Source organism: Macaca mulatta, chromosome 3, assembly GCF_049350105.2.
Source record: "Macaca mulatta isolate MMU2019108-1 chromosome 3, T2T-MMU8v2.0, whole genome shotgun sequence".
Classification (NCBI taxonomy): domain Eukaryota; kingdom Metazoa; phylum Chordata; class Mammalia; order Primates; family Cercopithecidae; genus Macaca; species Macaca mulatta.
The window spans coordinates 7,796,429-7,817,883 of NC_133408.1; the positions used below are offsets into that span (position 1 = coordinate 7,796,429).

Here is a 21,455-nt window from a genome sequence, read left to right on the forward strand (position 1 = left end):
AATTTCAAGCGTCCCCACCCGGGGAGGAATGGTTTCTTTCTCAGTCTTTCCCATCTGCTTGTGGCGGCCCAACCAAGAACGGTGGACAAAAGTCTCACTCATCGTCCCCTTTCAAGCTCGCAGATGCTGCTGCTGCTGCTGCTGCTGTGGCCACAGGAAGTTCCGTGAGGTACTGCCCTGGCCACACAGCCTCAGGAGCAGCCTGTGCCCGCCTTTTGCAGCTGACCGGCGAAGGCAGGAGCACGCCCTGTTGGAAGGGCTCTCGTGTCACCTGCAGCTGTCACCCACAAATAAGGTCACATTCTGAGGTCGTGCAGGTTAGGACTTTAACACAGGAATTTTTGAGGAGGGGGCCCTGACCCACAGGAGTAGAACTTGTGACATGGCTACCAAGAGAAATCACCTGTATTTATTTTATTTCGTCTCTCAGTGGAGGAGCAGAGCCCCGCCCCTTCATCCCAGGCCCTTCCACTGCCTCGGGAGGCCTCTTCCGACCACCTCCCCTGGGGCAGGCAAGGGTCCAGGTGCTGGGGGTTCCACACCAAAGACGACAAATCTTTGCAGGGTTCAGGGCTCACAGGATGAGCCAAGCAGTAACTGGGATCTGACCCAGTAGGGTGATGCGTGATGTCTGGCAGAGACCCCAGTTGGGTGCCTCTGGATCCTCATCCCAACCAGGCCTCCACCTTTACATTTCCATGTCTGTCTCTGCACTGCCCGGTGTTAGCAAGAATCCTGCAAAGTTCGTTTGGCCAGGATCCCCCACCACCGCTATCTGATCAGTTCCTTGTCCCCCACCCTCAGTGTCTGGTCACCCTGGCCTCAGCCTCCAGATTCCCACCATCGCTATCTGATCAGTTCCTCGTCCCCCACCCTTGATGTCTGGTCACCCTGGTCTGCCTCCAACAAGGTGGGTTTAGCCAGGATCCCCCTCGCCCCTGGGGTCTCTTCTAAGTAACTTTCCACCCACTGAGCCTTCCACCCTGCTTCTGGGCTGCACCTCCCCACTTGTCCATGCTGTATTCAGAATTAAGCCCAGCTCTATACTGAGCTCTATACTTCCCCTACTTCAATAGTTCCTGAATAGAAACTGTCTTCACCTTCTACCTCCTGTCCAGCTCTGGCTTTTCTTTAACGGGGCAGGGGAAAGAACAGAGGTCCTGCCTGTGGATATTCAGGAAGACCTGCTCCAGGGAGGCTGGCCAGCAGAGGCAGGGAATCCGGAAGGGCCCCGTGGGTTCCAGAAACAGCATGGTGTGCAGAGGGAAAGCTGGGAAAGGAGGCTGGAGACAGGCAGAGTGGCTCAGAGTGGCCGAGAGGAGCAAATGCGCAGTGTGGACTCTGGCTGAGGACATCACGTGGCCCATGGCTCTTCTCAGGGCTTTATGGGCCCATGAGTCTCGAGTCCAACAGGGCCTCTCTGTCCCATTCATCAATACAACACAGAAGCCTCCAATCAAATTAAGTGACTGGGGAGAAAAGCGATAGGGATTTGGACACATGATCACTAGTCTCAGGACTGATGAATTTAGAGCTGGAAGGCATTTTAAGGATTGTCTTAGTCACCTTGGGCAGCCACCACAAAATACCACACACTGGGTGGCTTAAATATCAGAAATGTCTTTTCTCACGGTACTGGAGACTAGAGTCTAAGATCAGGGTGCCAGCACAGCCGGGTTCTGGCGAGGGCCTCCTCCTGGCTTGCAGATGGTCGGCTTCCTGTTGTGTCCCCACAACGGCAAAGAGACAGCCCTGGTGCCCCTTCCTACAAGGACGCTCATCCCATCATGAGCGCTCCACCCTCAGGACCTCGCTGAACCTACAGCTCCCAATGTCCTCATCTCCAATCACCATCCCTTTGGGGGTTAGGCCTTCAACATAGGAATTGTAAGGAGACACAATTCAGTCCACAGCAAAGATCGTCTCTCAGCATTTATTGAGCACCTGCTGCGTACAGTATGGCACTGGTCATGGGGAGTGGCCATGGGGGTCTACTCAGATTTCCCTCAACTGCATGGAGAGCCAAACTTGTCCCCCAGAACACACTACCAGAAGGAAGTGCTGCTCTCTTCCAACCTATCCACTGTGCTTCATGCTAGGAAGCATCACTTAACCCCCTAGACTCTTATTCTCTCCTAAACATGGAGAAGATGACCTCACCCGGTCTTGGGACTAGGACTCAAGACAGTGAGAAAGAGAAGGTACACATGCTAGGAGGTCTGGCCCCCATTCAGGCTCTGTCCCCTCCCCTCACTCTACAATCTACCCTCTGCTGAAGCTCTTTCTCTTTTTATTTTTTTTAACTTAAGTACCCCTACTAAGAGCTCCCAATCTCTAAGCAGCCAAAAGCACAGTCAATATTTTTATAACCCGATTCTTTTAAATCTCTGATGCATTCTTTTCTGATTAATAACCCAAATAACAGTGAATGATTTTATTTGAACAATTTTGTCCACTGTGTCAAATATGGTGTCTACAGATTCAGGAAGGCCAATCTACAATGGACTTTTTCTAAAAGTAAGCTTTTGATTACACAATAAGCTAAGAATCAAAGCACTGAGGTCTTTCTTCTGACCCAAAACTAAACTAAACAAATTAATACCACAGCAAAAGAAGATCACCAGAACATCATTAATAGGGCTGCCAATTATTCTGTGCAACCAACCACGTTAGAAATCTCTGAAAATTTTGTAAAACTTTTTAACTGTCTACATCTAGTGAGATAACGGGAGGATGGTATCTTTAACCGCATATAAAACACCTTGAAAACAAAGACAAGTGCTGTCTCCCGAAGAACATCTTCTCCCAGGTTATTCTGGAAACTTGTTGCCCTAATGGTAAAGCCACAGACTCTAGGCTGCTTAAGTAAGGTCTCCATGAAGAATTTGAGAGTGATAGGAATTCAGCGTGCAAACCACAGGCAAAGGGGTGCGGAAGAAAGAGGAAGATTTTAAACAAGGGGCCGAGCGTGGTGACTCATGCCCATAATCCCAGCGCTTGGGAGGCTGAGGTCAGTGGATCGCTTGAGCTCAGGAGACCAGCCTGGCCAATATGGCGAAACCCTGTCTCTACAAAAAATACAAAAATTACCTGAGCATGGTAGCGCACACCTGTAATCCCAGCCACTCGGGAGACTGAGGCCCGAGAACCAAAAATTTAATTAATTAAATAACTAATTAAAACAAGGGAGTATGATCATTCTAGAAACTGGCCTGCTGGATTTCAATTTATATGAGGCACCCTAAAACCAGAGGCAATGGAAGCAATTTCCAGCACTCAGATTTAATTGTGCTACATGAAGTCATCTTAACTCCACATGGTGTGAGATTTTGTTCTTGACAAACAAGTTTGGCAATCCTTAAGATGAGAACCAAAGATTCCTTCAGTTGGCTGGGAAGGTCCTGTTGTTCCAAGTGACTTCCTCTGCCTCTCAGCCATCAGGATACCCTTGTTCCCTTTCAGCTGTGTGGAGCTTTTGTTTTGTTTTGCTTTGCTTTTTGAGACAGGGTCTCACTCTGTCACCCAGGCCGGAGTGCGGAAGCACCGTCTTGATTCACTGCAACCTCCACCTCCCGGGGTTAAGTGGCCCTCCTGCTTCAGCCTCCCAAGTAGCTGGGACAACAGGCATGCACCACCACACCTAGTGAATTTTTGTATTTTTTGTAGAGATGAGGTTTTGCTATGTTACCCAGGCTGGTCTCGAACTTCTGAGTTCAAGGGATCTGCCTATCTCCATCTCCCAAAGTGCTGGAAATAGAGCCATGAGCCACTGCACTCAACCCCCTTTCAGTTCTTGACCCTCCTGCTCTTTCCCAGTTTTGCTTTCTTCTTTCTCTCTCTGCTCAGCTAACTCTTCCTTACCTTTAATCCTCATTTCCTTATCACTACTCACAGCACCCCATATTGTACTGTATCACTTTAATTATTGGGATTGTATTTTATTAATTCCTGATACAAACCTTGGAATACCACTCACCTTTCTCACTAGTCAGTAACTCCAGAAGGTCAGCAGGCACCATTTTCTGTATCTTTCATCATTCTGGACAGGATGTGGCACTTAGAAGCCTAGCGGAGAGTTCTGATTGAACAAATGAGAAATGAAGCTGCCCATGTCTCCAAAAGCCAAACGATGCTTCTTTGTGACTTGGATATACTTTCTTACTTGAACACAAACGCATGGTTTCAATGGCCTCTTTTCCAGATGAAACTGTTGTACGAAACATTTCAGAGTGTTAGGTAATTTTGCTTACATACACTGCAAAAGACTTCAATTATTCCTCAGAAGAAAGAGAATCTGGCTTATTCAATGGAGGAAGAAGTAACATCAAGAGTTTCACCCCTGCTGTTCATACAGAGGAGGCCAGTGGGTGATTACAGCCAAAGGGAGCTCCTCGGGAGTGTTGAGAAGCAGTAGTCCAGGGCACCAGCTTCTGGGCAAAGCTGCAGAGGCAGCCTGCTACCTTTCCACACCAGCAGGAGACCTTTGGTCACATCACACGTTCTCTGTTCTCACTCTTGAAAATGGAATTTTAAAAAGCACGCAGAATCAATAAAAGAGATGTTTTCATAAGCACTTTACTCCAACCGTGCAAGGGGCAAGAATAAATGCATCCAAGATCATCCCGCCCGTGCTGGGAGGCAGAGAGTGGCTGCGGGATCAGCGTCCGAGTCTAAGATTTCACTGAGAACATGTTTTAATGTGGGGACCTTTGCTTAACAGAGTAAAAAACTATTATACTAACCAAGTGATCGACCCCCGGGTCGGGACAGTTTGGCTAATAGGGATGCTGACAGTGAATCATTCTCCCCTTTTGACCACTGCCTGCCTTGGGGTGTGGGTGTTTCTCAAAGCTTGTCCCAACTGGAACAGGGACAACAGGTCTCCATTCCAAGTCTAGCACGACTCCCCCAGTTTGCCTCTTAGCCAGCAGAGACTCTGGAAGGAGCTAGTCCAGGAGGTGCTGCTGGTCTCCAGCACCTCAATATGTCCAAGCCACCTCACACAGATGTGAAATGGGGAGACACCGCGTGGTGGCAGCCACAGAGAGGCTCCACACACACCAAACCACGGCTGGGGCAGTCCCCACTGGTTGTCTTCCAGATGTGAGGAAACCAACGCATCCATCATGAACCACTACCTCCTGCTGGGAAAATTCTGATAAGGAAGAACTTAAGAAAAAGAAGCCATCTCTGGCTGAATCCATCAGGATAGGAGAATGTCCCGCTTCCCTCCAAAGGAAAAGAAAAGCTTGCACACGCAGGGCGAGACCTGAAGGTGATTCCCAGAAGAGGAGAAAAGAAAACAAAAACATCAGTTAAGAAAGTTGTCTCTGTTCCTGGACCAAACTGCATAGTAGGAAGAGGGCAACTGTGCCTTTATATGCCCGCTGCCTGTGGTTACCAAAAACGACTCCGGGAATGGTCAGGAAAGTGCGATTTTGGACACAATAGAGTTGTCAGCAGCAGGGTGAGGAGACACAGGCCAGCAGAGAAATACGTGGTGTCTTCCAGCCATGACTTAGGGAGCACGTTGCTAACCAGGCCATGCCTGACGCCTCTATTCCTTGTGGCTCATGCTCTTGACTATGACTGCATCATAATTTGGGCCAATCATCTGACACCACAACCCACTCCCGGCAGTATAAGAAGAGTGAGAAGATAGGGGGGTGAGCCAGTCAACACACATTCGCCCCCCCAAGACAGTCAGTGCAGCATGGTGGGGAGGTAGAAGCCTGTGACCCTGAGGAGACCAGGGCTGGGGTCTTCCAGTCACTCCTGCATAATCTTAGCAAATCATTTTTTCTCTCCCAACCCAAGCTCTCATTTTTAAAAGGTCACAATGCCCAATCTGAAGGTCACTGTGAGAATTAAACGAAAGCGTTCACGGCACACGGTAGGAGTTTAATAAATGCTAGCTCCCTTTCCCTCCTTGCGCATCACAAGAACACAAGACATTCCTTCACCCCCTCTAGGAATATACGCCATCGTTTCAAATGTCAGACAGTGGTTCCGTAAGCCGCTGAAGCTGTACCTTCTCTATGTTTCCCATCACTGTGAACTTTGCACTTTTTGCAATGGAACTGTGAGAGGAAAATAAATCTTGGGACCCCAGACTCACTAAGCCAAAGGGAAGAGTCAAGCTGGCAGCTGGCTCACACAAGCCTGCCTCCCATTTGGGTTCCTAAATAAGATGGCAACAAAGATGAAAAGCTGCATACCTCCCTCATATTTTGCCCACAAGGAAACTCCTGTGAGCCCCAATCTCTTTACCCTACAGCATTTCTATTAAAGTTCAACATGGTAATGTAAATTAATAGCTTATCTTCCCAGGTGCGGGGGACATAGGACGGAACTCAGAGTCGTCTCTTTGCCCGCCTGAAACAAATGCATATCTGATTGTTTCCTCTGCCCTGCTGTCTACATTACCTAATGTAAAAATGCAGATCCACCGAGCCAGACAAAGGCATGAATGACTATTTACCCACCTCTCACATGAAAACTGCCTATTTCTTAATATCCTGACCTTTCCCCTGTAAATACTGAAGACCTCAAAATCATCTTAGGAGAAAGGCATAGGCCTGTCTCCCGGCGCCCATCCTTAACTTTCGCAAATAAATGTCCTGAAATGATTGAGACTTGCCTTGGTCATTTTCCTTGATTGACAGAACTGTCAGTGTCAGTCACTTCCACAAGAATGCATGATTTTTCTACAAAATAAGCCACAGAGAGGAGCAGGGAAAACTCATACTCCCCCTGCATACCAGCCTCGAGGAGCTGCGGGAAGGTCAGGCGAGCAGGCATGATCTCCTCTTGCCAAACGCCAAAGCACCTTTCCCTCATCAAGGAGCATCTCTACCCCATCTTTAAGCACACATAATAAAAAGCTTTAAAAATTTCAGCTGTCTCCTAGCAATCTGTGGCACGCTTCAAAACTTGGGAAGGAAGATGCTGACAGAGCAGAGAATGTGGGTACACTTCTTTTCAAACAATAACCCACAAATGAAAGAGGAAACTCAAATTCAACCAGAAGAAAAGCTCAATTGTTCTCCCATCCGCCTGTCACCTACATAAAACAGCTGCGAAAGCAGAGGCAGGCAAGGCAGCTGTTGCTGCCAGGAGTGTTAATGCTAAGGCTTTTCACACAGGCTTTTCTTTTCTTTCTTTCTTTTTTTTTTTTTTTTTTTTTTTTTTTGAGATAGAGTCTCGTTCTGTCAACCAGGCTGGAGTGCAGTGGTGCAATCTCGGCTCACTGAGCCTCCGCCTCCCGAGTCCAAGCGATTCTCCTGCCTCCCAAGTAGCTGGGATTACAGGCGTGCACCACCATGCCCAGTTAATTTTTGTATTTTTAGTAGAGATGGGGGTTTCGTCATGTTGGCCAGGCTGGTCTCAAATTCCTGACTGCAGGTGATCTGCCTGCCTCGGCCTCGCAAAGTGCTGGGATTATAGGCATGAACTGTGCCTGGCCCAGGCTTTTATTTTCATCAACATGAAACTGCATTGACAGGCTTTGTCAATCCTGCGACGCTGCCCATCTCCATCAGCGTCTCCACAAGGCCCTCGCCAATGGCCCCATTGAGTCCAGTTTAATATCCATTTTGTTGCATTCATGTAATGGACACAAGCTACCCCTCCCTACTGTGTCTATTCCATTAGTAAAGAACATTTACAAAATCTTTTTTTTTTTTTTTTTTTTGAGACAAGTTCTCACTCTTTCGCCCAGGCTGGAGTGCAGTGGCACGATCTTGGCTCACTGCAGCCTTGACGTCTCGGGCTCAAGCAATCCTCCTGCCTCAGTCTCCCAAGTACCTGGGACCAAAGGCGCACACCACCATGCCCAGCTTTTATTTTCTGGTGGAGATGGGAGTCTCATTATGTTGCCTGGTCTATTCTGCAACTCCTGGCTTCAAGCCATGATCCTGCCTCAGCCTCCCAATGTGCTGGGATTACAAGCGTAAGCCACCATGCCCAGCCAACAAAATATTTAAAATAGGCTATTTTGACTAAGACAAAATCAAAATTATCCCACTTCCTCCATATGTTAATCCATTTTAAAAAATGAGGAAAATGTTCTCGTCTGTATTTTCTAACGTCTTCAAGAACAGCTGATCCTGCAAGTACTTTCCAAAGAAAGAGACACAGCAAACAGAAATATCCAAAAACAAACAAAAAAAGAAAGGTAAAAATTCAAATAGGAGGTATATAAGAAGAGGAACCTCAATGCGTGTAACTCCTCAAGTTACCGTACCTCAATTGCTTTGTCTGTGCAGGTCCCTAGGCCTGGAATGCCCTTCCATGCCTTCTCAGGTCGGCCATTCCTACATTCTTCACATGAAATGTCCCACCCTCTCGATTTCCTCAAAGCAGAGATAAAGAATTTATTACCATTTATTACTAACTTTATATACGCTTCTTTATAACAATCATTACATTGTAATATAAAGGACACTATTTTATGAATGCCTCTGAAGCTGACCTTTGCTTTCTTCATTTGATAATTCTCGTGCCTAGCTCAGAGCCCGTGAACCCAAGTGCAACGCACACTTGATGAATGAGTGGATGTGATGAGAAACCAGCCAAAGGAGAAATTAATTATTTAAACTGGAAGCATGTAACTTGGTATAGGGAAGATTTTCCTATGGAAAGTAACACTTACGGTGAAAGCTACTACAGAACACAGACAAGTCAAATGGGTATTCTACTGTGAAGAACCGGTGCCTCTTTACTTTTCATATGTAAAATGGGGATCATTAATTCCACTTGAAGTTGTGGGATTTGCTACCAAAACAGCGAAAGTCCTCTTAGTCCGGCTATCAAAGCATAGTGTTTAGAACACGAATCAAAAAAACTCCTGGACAGTCAGTTCTATACATCTCACTTTTACCAGGGATTTATAAAAGCCTGAATTACGATTTATAAAGCCTGAATTATGTTCAGAAGCGAGAGGCCAGGAGAAAGAGCGCATATATTATATGATAGAATATATGAAGAATTATATGATGGAATATGAAGAATTTTCAATGTCACTTATAATGCTTAATATTTAGAAACCATGTCTCAGAGAAAGAAAAGACTAGAACAAGAACCAGTGGGTAGAAAATACTGAGATCAAATTCAATCGAAGACTTAACAATGGTTATGCAAATAATTAGTAAAATCTAAAGGTGGCATGAGCTATTCCAGAAAATAGTTAATTAATGTTTTATCATGAAGATGTTAAAAAACTTGGAATTCAAGCATTAAATGGACTGTAAAAGACTAGCTTAATTTTAAGAACTTTTTTAAATCTAAATTCCATAATGCTAATATTCTAGTTCACAAAGTTAGAGTAAGACTTTAGGGCATCAATTTTATATCACATTTCAGCTTTTTAAATTTTTTTATTTATTTTAATGCTTTAAAGAGACATCATTGACAGTTATTTTCATAAAATCAGTTTAACCGTGGAAATCCCAGGCATAAACACGGTTCTGTAGTGTTGGAAGCTAAAATACAATTGCTGTGGATTTTAACTTCATGTTTTTAATAATGTGAGATTTATCATGTTTGTAGTAGTGCATAACTCTAGCTAATATCCCAAACTTTCTTTACAAATGGCGAACTACTTTTTGGCATCTTCCAACCTTGAAATACCTGTTCTCACCACTATATTATACTAGAAGTCTTCACCATTCAACACAGCAAGAAAAGGAAACAAAAATGCAGCTGGGTACAATGGTTCACACCTGTAATCCCAGCACTCTCGGAGCCTGAGGCAGTTAGATCGCTTAAGCCCAGGAGTTCGAGACAAGATCAGCCTGGGCAACATAGTGGGACTCCATCTCTACAAAACATAGAAAAAATAGCCAGGCATGGTGGCATGCGCCCATTGTTCCAGCTACTCAGGGGGCTGAGGCAGGAGGATCGCTTGATCCCAGGAGATAAAGGCTACAGTGAGCCATGATCACACCACTGTACTCCAACCTGAGTGACAGAGCAAGACTCTGTCTTGAAAAACAAACAAAAAAAGCATCCAGATTGGAAAGGCAATATTAAAACTGTCTTCAGTCTCAAAAAAAAAATAGAATGGATTTCATCTTTCTTGATAGAATCCACTTTGTCATCAAATAATTCATCTTTGCAAGGCCTCATAGTTCAGTACAAGCTGGGCAAATAATTGTTTAATTCCTTCAAAACGTGTTTGAGAATTTTTAAGGACAGGCCCAAATACTGACAGCCTTACAAGTACTCTTAAGGCGTTTTCCTGTATTGAGACACATAGATCCCGAAAAGAGCTGGACTTCTCACCCACGGTGCGAGAGCAACTGTTGACCCAGGGAAGAGGGTCTGAGCCAGGGAGCATGAGGGAGAAAGGGGCCTCAGGAGCAGGGATGGGTGCAACTAGGCTCCTAGGCAGCCACTCTCTAGGGTGACAAGCCAACCAAGACAGGAGGAGCAGGGCTGGTGGGACCCCCTGCTTATCAACCACAAGACACTGCCCACCACCTACAGTTATGATCAGTGGTTTAAACCACGTGCTCCACAGAGGGTCTGAACCAAACACAGGCAGCCTGGTTGCAAGGCTGTTTCTGCCTGTCACTAACAGTGAGAGCTCAGGTGAGTTATTTACCTTCTCAGACCTCCGCTTTCCTCAGCTGTCAAATGGGAATAACACCGTAAAGCCCACCCCCACCCTCTACCATGGCAGCAACTAGAGGAGCTTCAGGTATCCTTCTCCATGCCAGAGGCTTGCTAAAGAGCCCTCCAGGTACATTTTACAGTTATTTATTTACATTTTACAGTTACATCATTTACATTTTATAGTTACTGATTGACAGCTTGTTATTCAGCCCTTTACAGACCTTCTGTTCATGTGCATGAAGAGAGGAGACTCTAACAAGCCCTGCATCCCATAGTTTCAGGTTAGCCGCTAGGAGAGCTACAGGATGCAGGGGCCACTGACTTAGAAAATGCCACATGCGGGCTGGGCTGGGCGCGGTGGCTCACGCCTGTAATCTCAGCACTTTGGGAGGCCGAGACAGGTGGATCATGAGGTCAAGCGTTCAAGACCAGCTTGACCAATATGGTGAAACCCCATCTCTACTAAAAATACAAAAATTAGCCAGGCGTGGTGGCACCTGCCTGTAATCCCAGCTACTCGGGAGACTGAGGCAGGAGAATTGCTTGAACCCGGGAGGCAGAGGTTGCAGTGAGCCAAGATCATGCCACTGCATTCCATCCTGGGTGACAGAGTGAGACTCCATCAACAAAGAAGAAAGAAAAAGGAAGGAAGGAAAGAAGGAAGGAAGGAAAGAAGGAAGGAAGGAAGAAAGAAAGGAAGGAAGGAAGGAAAGAAGGAAGAAGAGAAGAGAAGGAGGGAGAGAGACAGAAAGGAAAGAAAGGAAGGGAAGGGAAGGGAAGGGGAGAGAGGGAGAGAGGGAGAGAGGGAGAGAGATGAAGGGAAGGGAAGGGAAGGGAAGGAAAGGGAGGGGAGGGGAGGGGAGGGGAGGGGAGGGGAGGGGAGGGGAGGGGAGGGGAGGGGAGGGGAGGGGAGGGGAGGGAAGGAAAGGGAAGGAAAGGGAAGGGAAGGGAAGGCCAGATGCCTGAAGCTGCTTGCAAAGGAAACAGAATCACACTTCTGGAATGTTACAACTTGCCTTTCATGCTAGGCAAAGTCCGGCGACCTAAAGGAAGAGAGGTGGCACCTCACCTACAAACTCCATGGAGTATGACCTGTTTTGTTAGTTAGTTTAATGGGTGGCTTCCATCTACACGGCAGAAATTTACGTGGACCTTCCTTTCATGGTAATGTGGGAGTGAGGCTGTGGGAAAGGGGTCCACCCAGCCCAATGTCTCAGCAGTTTTGTTATCTACTACCAAGACTGAAGAGCTGTACACGGGAAACTGGCTTCGGTCAGCACGCAATCCACCCATCGCTCACTTCTCGCCAACAAAATCCCTCTGTTAGTCACACACCCCATCTGTGTGTCAACATGAAACGGGAGAAATTCCCTTGTCCCCCTCTCAGGGAGTGTGATGCGGGAGTGGCTCGCTTCTTCCGTGTCCCGCTGCTCAAACCTCTAGGGGAGCACGCAGACGGGCAGGCAGTGTCCAGGGGTGAATGTTTACTGCTGCGGCCCCAGTGGGCATGTGTTCCAGGGTGTTCCTTTAGTTTAGCCGTCTGTAGGAGGCTTCCGTTAGCTCAATCAGACCCCTGCCTTATCGCAAGGACAGAGGGCTTTCTGTATCTCTGGGTTCTTGCCTTGGTGTATCCGAAGAATCGGATCACATGTGGGCTTGGAGAATGAGTGCAAGGTTTTATTGAATGGAAGAAGCTCTCAGCAGATGGGGGAGCCAGGAGGGAGATGGATTTCCCCTGGAGTTAGGCCGCTGAACGGCCTGGACTCTCCCCTGACTGCCCTCACCCAACTCCACATCCTTCTGCCGGTCGGTGGCCTGCAGCCTGCTGGTGCCTGTCGGTGCTTGTCTGTGCGCCCCTCTTGACGTCCAGCCACCCATGTGTTCCTCCGCTGACGTGCTCCTCTCCACATCCAGCTACCTATGTGTCTGCCTGCTAGGGTCCTGGGGATTTTACAGGCACAGCGTGGAGATGTGGCAGGCCAGGGTGGTCTTGGGAAACGCAACATTTGGGCAGGAAAACAAAAATGCCTGTCCTCACCTAGGTCCGTAGGCACAGGCCTGGGGATGGAGCCCTAACCAGGGACCATGCCCTTCCTCCTTCAGTATTATTTAAAGGGACCGCACCCTTCCCTTCCCTTCCCAGCACTTCTCATCCCCTCTTTCGTATCAGACATAAAAGTGAGAAATGACCCAGTGAGGCAAGGACATGATGACAGGTGGACCCAAAAGGCAACACCCTGACCCTAACTTGCTCCAGGAAACATCCAACCACAGAAAGTTTCCTGCTCCCCTCCCCTAATAGTAAATAATCCTTCCTCTTTCGAAATGTCCCCAAAGGGCTCACCTGCTCCCTTGCAGCCAAACCATGGTCTGCTCAATGTACCCTAAGACCAATTAAGTCTTCCTGCTTCTAAAACTGACACCTTAAGAGAAGCTTGTCAAGTATTCCCTTTTGACTCTAGAAAACCCATTGTCCCCTCTAGCACCTCTGCTTCCTGCTGCAAGAAAAGCCAGGCAGGTGGGTTCCCTGGTGGCAAGTTAATGAATCAATGACTTTTGTTCCTTTTGTCTTTGCAACCACAGCTGGGAGCAGTGCTGCTAGGTGTTCCCAGGAAATAAGCCCTGGGCAGGGCAGTCATCAGGGAGCCTGGGACACACAGAACACGGCAGGACTGACAAACACCCAGGCAACTGTTTCCTGCATACAACGGGGAAGCAGTGAAGATTTTTCAGTTGAAACCATCGTAAGCCTCAGCTGGCTGACGTGACAAGAGTCTACACAGTGGTTTCATGCCAGCAAGGGTTGGACCAGGGATACTTCGTACCTGATGGGCTTTTGCATGCAATGCCTGGTCTCTGCCCTCCAAAGAGGGAATGCACACAGACCCTCCATCTTTAGGATTCCCTGTAACGCCCATCAGCGAGGCAATGGCCCTGCTGGGAGGAAGGAGGCTTTTCTCCTCTCGTGGAGCCGCAAGTGCAGGAACAGACATCTGCCACAATGACCCTAGAAAGGAAAAGGGAGGAACCAACAGTGCTCCTCGGTTTTAGGACTCGGAAAAAGTTACAGCTTTCCAGGTAATCCTTGTGAAATTTAATTCAGAAAGTATGTGCTGGCCCCGTGTGCTCGGCCCTGATAGTAAATGTCCAAGGGGATCAAGAGGAGCACGGCACAGGTCCCCTGTTCTCGAGGGCAGGGTCGCTCCAAAAACACAGACACTAAGAGGAAGACACTTGCAAGCAACAGTCCCATGAATGAGAAAGACAACACGTGGCTCACTGTAAAAATGTGGTGCCGCTGTAAAGGCTAAAAATCATGAGAAACAGCGGGTCCCTTCCACCACCACGTTCTGAGCACGCTCTGTGTGCTCTGCTCCCCAGCAGACTCTGGCAACACCAATAAAAAGAACGCCATTTGAACGCCACCAAGACCACACTGGAGACAACCTCGATCTTTCCTCTGTATGAAGGGACTGGCTGAGGAGAGTGATCACAGGGTCCTTTCCAGTCCCAGGATCCTGCGATCCTATACAGAAGGAAGGACTGGTCAGGCCAAGGACTCTGGTGGAAAACAGGGAATTCGTGGGCAACAATAAGGTGTATGCACAGCCCCTCGAGAAGATGTGCCAGTCCTTATCTAAGCCACAGGAGCCTGCCTCCTGTGAATGCCATCATCTGGGGCTGCCTTGCTGGCCAGTGTCCTCTGGATTTGGTCATGGGGAAGCAACAACAGGGGGTTTGGATTTGGTCATTGGGAAGCAACAACAAGGAAAGCGGTTGGCGTTTCTCTTCCCAGGATGCCTCCCCCTGGCTTCTCCTGGCTACAGCCACATTTCTCTGCTCAGCTCCTTCTTCACAGCCCCTCCCAGTACAGCTGCAGTTCCATGCCCTCTCTCCAGACCACAGCATGGTCTCACTCTTGTTATCCTGGTTCATTCTGTTAAATTCTTGAGGAAGTTAGTATATCAACAATGGAGTGATGTCTTTTATATGTCAAGCACTGCATTAAATTCTTTACATGCATTTTCTCAATTAACTTCACAATGATTCCATGTGCTATTATCATCCCTGCTCTAAAGATAAGAAACTGAGGCTTAGAGATATTGAGCAAATTGCCCAATAGTAAACATTCCAGTACTTAACTTCTGTGGTTTATGGTGGATCGTGTCCATGGATGGAAATTTCAGAAACTTGTCAGTTCCACAACATAAAATGTCCTATCCTAGTTGTGGGGACAAGAGAACGCAAAAGATACAGTCCCGGCCCTAGAAAAGATTGTAATCTTGGAGTATCGAAGGGAATAAAAAAGCTATGCAGAGGAGGAGGACAAGGAAACAGCACATGCACAGAACTGACAGTTGGAGGTGAATAAACACAGATCCCAGCATTGAGCCCGTTGGTCTCAGGAGATAGGTATGTGAGGATTAAGAGCATGGAAGCGGCCAGGTGCGGTGGCTCACACCTGTAATCCCAACACTTTGGGAGGCCGAGATGGGTGGATCACTTGAGGTCAGGAGTTCAAGACCAGCCTGACCAACATAGTGAAACCCTGCCTCTACTAAAAAAATACAAAATTAGCTGGGCGTGGTGGCGCATGCTTGTAATCCCAGCTACTTGGGAGGCTGAGGCAGGAGGATTGCTTGAACCCAGGAGGCAGAAGTTGCAGTGAGCAGAGATCGTACCATTGCACTCCAGCCTAGACAACAAAAGCAAAACTCCATCTCAAAAAAAAAAAAACAAAAAAAGAGCATGGAAGATGATCTCTATTCAGAAAGTCGTACAGACACAATAACAAACCATGGATGTCCACACAGGAAACTCAAATGCATCCGTGATTTGTTAATATGGCAGAAGAGATTCTCAGAAGCAGCCATCCCTCCACAAGATCATCTCTTGACTCACACACCTTCACTCTCCGTGGCACCTCTTGCCCTCAACCTGCTATTTCCTCTAGTTGTGGGAAAAAATCCATGGATTTCACCACACACAGCTACCTCCCAACCCTAACAAAAGATGACCCCCAAAATCTACAAACAAGCAAAAATCCAAATCCAAATATCAACACAGGTCCCGCAGGCAGGCCCACTCTTGACAGACTGCCATTGTTAATTGCAATCATTGCCATTTATCTTACACTATCATGTCTTTTGGACTGTGGGCTTTGGGGGGCCTTCAATTTCGTTGCAGATGGCATGGTAGAACATTCTGATTTCACAGTGGGACATTCTTATAAAAAGTGGGTGATTTCTACCTTGAGGTGATTAATGCTTTCTTACGCCTGCCGTTTTCCTCTCTAGGGTGATTACAGAGCTTCCTCTGGCCTGCCATAACGCATTGTCTCTGGGAAAATGGGAAGATTTTACGGCCCCGACATGAATAAGGAATGTGCTTTGAGTTGTTTTTCTGATAGATATAGAGCAAACGTCATGACTTCTGTTTTTCGGGTTCAAGATCACCTGGCCTGGCCTGAAGCAGATTTCCAAGTCTAGACTTCGGGCAACACTTTGAGACCCAGATGCTCGGCCAGGATCAGAGAACCAGGCACTGACGGGGGAGGGTTAAGGCCCCCTGCAGCCCCTGCAGGGATGCAAACGCTGGCCTGCACAGCTGCCAAAAGACTCCACTTGAACCTCCAAGACTGTACAACCTAGAGCGTCATTTACAGATGTGAGCAGCCCCCGGTAAAACAGTAGACATATGAAGAGAGTTAGCAACCAGAAGGAAGAATTGGGCAGAGCCAACCAGCACAACAACAATGGCCGCAAAAGTGGACTGAATGCAAGAAACGAGAGGTGCAGCAGACAGTGATGTTCCCCACCCACCTCACCAGCTCCCAACGTTTTCCCACCTCTGAAGTCGGATCGGAACATGGGAGCAGTTCTCACAAGTGGACTGCGAGAGGCCATTTCCCTCCCACACCACACTGGAAAAACACACACCCCATTCCTTTCCCACCATCCTCCGTTTCTGACCTTCCTCTACTTCTTAGGGAAGGAATTGAGTGTAATTTTTTTCAAATTCTGCATCATGACCCATTACTGCATCACCAAGTCAATTTAATAAGACCAGACATTGAAAAGAAAACAGAATTGGGCAGAATAAAATATTAGAAGGCCTGGGGAATGGTCAAGGCAAGTACTGTTTGGTGGGTCATATGTGTGTACTGAGTCATCAGGTAAAAGGAATTTACTGTGGTTCCAAAGAGCTTAAAAGTCACTGACTCAGAAGGAGAGCTGTGTAGTCAGTCATGCACAAATATTACAGAGGCCGACACCCAGTGCTTAGAGCTCCATCACATATCCCATCCTTGCCATTTGACTTTAATCAGCTTTCTTAAACTGCTAAGCCTCCATTTCTTCAAACAGAAAACAAGTTACACAATAATGAAGCCAAGGACCGTCCGGAGGGCAAAATATACCAGATATATGTGAAAGCAATTTGCACAATAGAAAGAACCTTGCCAATGTTAATAGCTGTTACCTTAAATCCATGCCTTTGTACAATCTGAACACTGGTTCTAGAATTAAAAGCTTCATTCTCTGTGGAAGGAATTTCAAGCACCGTTAGAAGGAGAAACCTGAGCCACTGAAAAGCTCTGGCTTCATCCACGGGTATGCAAGGGTTTCTGGTAAGTTGACAAAGAGTTTAGGAGATGCCTTTGTAGTCAATGCACTTAAGAAAGCAAATCATAACATCGCCCCTTCAAAACCAATTTCACAGTGGCCATTCATGTATAAGTATTGTGCCGGTAACAAATACTCTCACCCAGATGGTAGTTCAGAACTTGTCAAAAAGTGCCTCCATAGCAATATTCTGTTAACCATCTTGTACATCCGGGTGTCACATAAGCAAAGAACCAAGGAAAATGAATGTCATTACAAAAAATAACCTGTCTACATCCTCTTCCCCTTCTAGAGGAACCACAGCCACTATTTCCTTGCTCCTAGATCTAAATCGCTTAGCCTTCTATTGAAGAGTGCAATCATCATTTTCCAGTGGAAATGTTCAGGTCAGGAAAAACTTAGCATGAGAATGATGAGATATTGCAACTGCCTGACTACAGCCCCGGGACTCATAGGAACCCCAGGACCTACCTAGCTCAGTGGGAAAGAAGTAGGCAGAGATATACAAAGGTTTGTTGAATCAGTCATCTGAAATGTATAAGCTGGATAGACTGCATAACCATAAAACAAAGGCCACTTTCTCCCTGCATCCCCGGGCTCCATCCCTCTTGGCTCATTCCTTCCTCTCAAGGAGCACCCACTTTCACACCCCCATCCCTACCACCAGAATGGTCGAAGGGGACTTTCAAGCCACTCTAGTAGGAAATGTCCACATTCCAACATCCAGGCTTCCAGCCTGGTGAGACGGTGACTGCCTTCTTCACCAGGTCCAATGGATGAAGTTCCAATGCATATTAATAATGAGGGATGCAAATGGTATTGATTTTTCTGTTAAAATGAGGGCCATTTCCTTTGTAAATTTCTACTCTATTAACACAAAACAAAATTTCACCCCCAAAAAACATTCAACAGACCTTACCTCAATTACCCGGCATCTCCTAGTCAGCCTCTTATTTTCTTTCCCTTCCAAATCAAGCTTCTGCCACAAAGAGCCTGTACTCACCACTCGTACCGCCTCGTCCACCAAGTAATTAATCCTCAACCCACTGTACTCTGGCCTCCACTCCCACTGCTTATCTGAACATACCAAAGGTCACCAAGAGCCTACTTGGGGCCAGAAAATAGTTAGCATAGGAATATTCATATTCCTTTCCCCAGTCTCCCAAAAGTGCTTTTACCAGCTTGTTCTTTTTGCAGATTTACTGTGAAGGGTAAGGGAAGACTTGGGAAATGCTGGAAAAGACAGACAGTTACTAGTAGAATAGAACAGGATGGACATGGAAAATAAGAGGTACCTGACAGCCCAGCTCCATGCCAGCCACCAGGCTGTCAGGTAGAACTTCTCAAAACCACAAGTCCAGTAGCTTCACTCCAACACTTGAAACTTCACAGTGACAATCCATCACCTCCCAGTAGACACCACTCTCCCGTATAAGATGGCTTAAAGTCCTGCGAACACACCCTTTCATGTCAGATCTCCACGCCGTGCTTTCTGTCCAGACTGCCCTGGAGCTCCTCTTAATGCTTTGATATGCAGCCCAAATGTAGCCCCTCAGTGACATTTCCCTGACATCTCCCCTAAAAAGTAGGCTTCACCAGCATCCCCTTTCTCGGCACCAACCCTATTCCTCGTAAATGCCTTCATATAGCTCCGTCGTATTCTAGTTATTAAGTTATGTCTCTCTACTTCTTTACTGAAAGTGACTTGGATACGGGAAAATATTTAAGCCTATCTGTTTAAATCTCAATACCTCATGCATGTCACATCATGGATGCTCAATAAACATTTACTTCCTAAATAAATATCAGCTTCCTAAAGTGAGTTAATAAATCTTCACTGTTATGGGTTGATTTACGTTCCCCTAAAATTCATGTGCTGAAGTCCTAACCCCAATTACCTCAGAATGTGACCTTATTTGGAAACAGGATCTTCACAGAGATAATTCATTAAGAGAAGGTCATACTGAAGTAGGGTGGGCCGCTAATACAATATCCCTGCTGTCCTTACAATTAGGGGAAATTTGGACACAGACAGTCATACACAGAGAACACCAAGTAAAGAGGAAGGTGGAGATGAGGGAGATGCTTCCACAAGCCACAGAACATCAAATATTGCCATTAACCAGCAGAAACCAGGAGAGACGCACCTAACAGATTCTCCTTCGGCGCCCTCAGAAGAACTCGCCCTGCTGAGACCTTCATTTCCGACTTCAGCCTCCAGAACTGTGAGACCATAAATTTTTGTTATTTAAGGCTTTCAGTTTGTGCTACTTTGCTATGCCAGCCCCGGCAAACTAATACATTTACTAAATGAAAACAATTTCTCAACACAGCTAATACCTGAATATTTGCAATGTGCCTTCTATGTACTTTGCTAAGCAGCAAATGCAGTAATAGCAACATTAGATGGCATTATGTCCGTGCGTGCTTCCTCTCTTCTCTAGGAATATTTTGAAAGGAAAATGGTTTTTTGCATATAATTTTCCCCCAATCGATTTTTATTTCTGTCTGGCAAACACTCTTAAAGCAGAGACACTTATCAGAGGAGAGAAATGATGGGATGACAGGCCTGAAGGCTGCTGGGGAAACATCGCCACTGAGCTGAGCCCTGCCCCACCCTCTAGTATTCCTGCCTCACCTTACCTCCCCATGGCCTTCTCTCTTCTGGTCACCACTCTCGGCAATCCCGGCTCGAACTGAATGCACGGAAAACTACCTTCACTGAAACCAAATGAGTTTAGCCCCACTCAATTTAACATGAAAGAAAACGCAGACACGCAAACACCATCCTGGAGTCAAGTGCAAGCCATCCCCTCGTGTATTTCACTGTTTCTCACTTGAAAGCATAAACGCAGCACAGATGCTATATGGGTTGATGGAGGAAGCCAGCAATATGTGAAAGAGAGACTGCACTCACCCAAGTCACTGATTCCCAAGCAGTTCCGAGTGAGTCGCTGTAATGGGCGTGGTGGAACAGTGTGGCCAGCAGTGTCAAAGGAAGTATTGAGAGACCTAAGACTCCGACGCTCAGAAAACCCCCTCCAACATTTGGGTTTCCTGCAGAATCTGCTTCCAGCTTCACTCACATTCACTTCACTCCAAATCTGGCTGCCAATACATAGTGTTTACTAAAGATAACTCTGGCAGGAAAATCACAGAGTTTAATGTGAAGTGATTCACAGCTAAAATATGACACTTTTTTAAAGCTCATTAAGATTGTTAATTAAGATTGCTAAACATTGATGGGTTTGTCAGAGAGGTCTCCTGTTCCATTTAAAACACGTCAGGTTTTTCACAGGTATCTAGCTTTGAGTGTTGGTTATTACAGAATACGCTGGGACCGTTTTCCCACAAAAACCAAAACTAGTCATTTGCTCTATAATTTTTATTGAGAATATATATTCTATTTAAATTTTCAAAATCAGTTGGAAAAAATTCAAGCTGATACTAAAATAAGTGACTTATAAGTACCACTTTCAAATACTAAACATTTTCATTTTAAACCAGCATTACTGGTATTATATGTGCTTCTGTACATCAGTGTAACTGCACACAGACTTAAGAGAAAAATGATAGCCCACTTATACTAGTCACAAAACAATAAAACCAGGAATTAACAGTAAGTTTTATAAAGATCATTTTAAAATTCCAACCACTTAAAAATAAAGAAAATTAACTATGAGGTCAAAGGAGAAATGACATGTGCAATAACAGATTATTTAGAAAACAAAACTAATGAGAACACTAGACATGATTCCTTTAATGCATTCAAAGTTGCTTTCAGAGGCAGCTTTAGACTTAAGCATGTTCATTATGAAAGAAAGAAAAAGACTAAGCTCTCAAAGAATTTAGAAAACAAATTCTAAAAAGTTACAGAAAGTTATAAAAAGTTTTAAGAAACTAGCAGGAATAATAAAATTAAAAAGCAGGATTGAATTAATTCAAATATTAAAACATAATATTACTAATAAATATGCACTCACACTCTAAAATGGATTAAGCTCCAGTGTATCTAATCAGTATAGAAAAGAAAAAAGAACAAGAAAAATGAGAAATAGACAATGTGAAATGGCACGTATAGAATATAATCAAGATGTTAAGGCTGGGCGCGGTGGCTCACACCTGTAATTCCAGCACTTTGGAAGGCCGAGGCGGCCGGATCACTTGAGGTCAGGAGTTCGAGACCAGTCTGACCAACATGCTAAAACTTCGTCT

General features: G+C 46.0%; 1 protein-coding gene across 10 annotated transcripts in view; it reads right to left on the reverse strand.

Moving 5' to 3' along the window:
- Positions 1-21,455, reverse strand: part of B3GALT5 (beta-1,3-galactosyltransferase 5) — an 88,832-nt gene that overhangs the window by 23,451 nt on the left and 43,926 nt on the right. For 4 of the 10 annotated variants that reach the window (XM_077995743.1, XM_077995741.1, XM_077995744.1 and 1 more), the window contains 3 exons: positions 13,443-13,624; positions 8,246-8,354; positions 3,977-4,207 (listed from right to left, as the gene is read on the reverse strand). The gene's annotated coding sequence lies outside the window, so the exon portion shown is untranslated. Of the gene's footprint in view, positions 1-3,976; positions 4,208-8,245; positions 8,355-13,442; positions 13,625-18,159; positions 18,270-21,455 lie in introns of those variants that run through there. The other 6 variants (XM_077995740.1, XM_001108171.5, XM_077995749.1 and 3 more) reach the window with 3 other exon arrangements.